General features: G+C 41.8%; 1 non-coding gene across 1 annotated transcript; it reads right to left on the minus strand.

Moving 5' to 3' along the window:
• Positions 1 to 318: 318 nt before the first annotated feature.
• On the minus strand, positions 319 to 424 carry LOC112535007. The gene has a single exon (XR_003079213.2). It is a non-coding gene; the product is annotated as a small nucleolar RNA R71 (small nucleolar RNA).
• Positions 425 to 2,160: the final 1,736 nt, after the last annotated feature.

Consider the following 2,160-nt stretch of genomic DNA (forward strand, 5'->3'; position numbering starts at 1 on the left):
GTATATTAAGGCCATCTGTTGCATCGAACAATTTTAAAATTAAGCCAAATGTCATTCAGATGGTGCAGCAGAGTGTACAGTCTGGAGGCTTGCCCAGTGAAGATCCTAATGCCCACATTGCGAATTTTTTGGAGATTTGTGATACCTTCATGATAAATGGGACTACTGATGATGCCATTCGGCTTAGGTTGTTCCCATTTTCCTTGAGGGGTAGAGCAAAAAGATGACTACAGTCCCTACTAGCTAACACTATCACCACCTAGAGTTCTTTGATTGAGAAATTTCTTTATAAGTACTTTACTCCTGCTAAGACTGCAAAGATGCGTAATGATATTTCTTTTTTTGTGCAGTTTGATGATGAGAGCATGTATGATGCATAGGAGAGGTACAAGGACATGTTGAGATGTCGCCCACACCACGGTTTGCCATCATGGATGCAAGTGTAGACTTTTTACAGTGGCATGAACTCAGCCACAAGGCATATAGTAGATGCAGTTGTAGGTGGGGCCATCAACAGTAAGACGCCAGAATAGGCCAGGACGGCAAGGACTGGTGAACCAGGTAGATTCTACATCAACCTTGGCAGCTCAAGTGGAGCTTCTAGCCAAGAAGATTGACCAACTCCAGATGCCATTCCAAGCAGCACAGCTTGACCGAGATTTTTATGGTGGTCCGCACTACAATGCAAACTGTAATGCGAGAGGTATATTTGCTTCTTCAGTATCTTCTTGTTCTACTGACCATGAACAAATTGATTATGTAGGAAATGCACCAGGCAGCAGAATAACCCGTACAATAACACATACAACCTACGGTAGAGAAACCATCCCAACTTCGGGTGGCAAAATAACAATATCTAGGGTCCACCAAGATTTCAACGGTTGCACCAGCAGCAACCCCAACAGCAGACTATTCTCCCTCAACTATCTCAGAACTAGGAGAAGAAGCCCAATTTAGAGGAGTTGATGATGAAGTTTGTGTCCACTTTAGAGAACATGTTTCAGTAGAAGGACATAACTCTTAGAAATCAATAGGCCTTCATAAAGAATTTGGAGAATCAGATAGGCCAGATTTCTAAGATGTTGGCTGAGAGACAGCCAGGGACGCTGCCCAGAACCACAAAGTCAAACCCGAGGGAGCATGTCAAGGCTGTCACCTTGAGATAAGGTAAGCAGTTAGCTAGCTCTTTACCTATGGCTAATGATGATGTTGTTGTGCAAGATGAGCCAGCCAGGAAGGAGCCAGAGCCTAAGGTGATAGAGCCTGCATGAACCAAGGACAAGAAGAAGAGTCCTGTGAGAGAATACCAGCTGCCAATTCCATATCCTACCAGGTTAAAGCAGGATAAGATTGATCAACAGTTTGGTAAGTTTTTGGATTTATTTAAGCAGCTGAGGATTAACTACCTTTTGTTGAGGCTATATCATAGATGCCCAGGTATGCGAGATTCCTGAAAGAGATTCTAAGTAACAAAAGGAAGCTGGAAGACTTAGGCTAGTGACACTAAATGAGCAGTGCTCAGCCATTCTTCAAAACAAGCTGCCAGTAAAGAGGCGTGATCCGGGGAGTTTTACTGTTCTTTGTATTATTGGTGATTTGTATATTAATGATGCTTTAGTTGATTTAGGAGCTAGCATCAATTTAATGCCTAGTAGTTTGTTTAAAAAATTAGATTTGAGTGACCAAAACCTACTAGGATGAGCGTACAGTTAGCGGATAGGACTATGAAATTTTCTAAGGGAATAGTTGAGGATGTACTTGTTAAGGTAGACAAGTTTATATTTCTTATTGATTTTGTTGTTATGGATATGGAAGGTGAGAGTAGTGTCCTTTTAATCCTAGGTAGACCTTTCCTGGCAACATCTAGGGCTGTTATAGATGTGTGTGATGGGAAGTTACAGCTTAGAGTCGATGATAAGACTATTACCTTTGACCTTAGCACTTCTTTGAGACATTCACTTGACCATAATGATACTGTATACTCTATGGATATTATGGATGATATTGTGGGATCTCAATTGTAGGGGATATTACTAGCTTGTTTGGTGGCTAGGAAGGTCTGCTAACCATTTTGTTGATATTGACAGGTTAGGGTGCAGAAATTAAGACCTTCACTTGAGGAGCCACCAGCCCTAGAGTTGAAGGAGTTGCCTAAGCACT

The sequence above is a fragment of the Ricinus communis genome, chromosome 3, assembly GCF_019578655.1.
Source record: "Ricinus communis isolate WT05 ecotype wild-type chromosome 3, ASM1957865v1, whole genome shotgun sequence".
Lineage (NCBI taxonomy): Eukaryota > Viridiplantae > Streptophyta > Magnoliopsida > Malpighiales > Euphorbiaceae > Ricinus > Ricinus communis.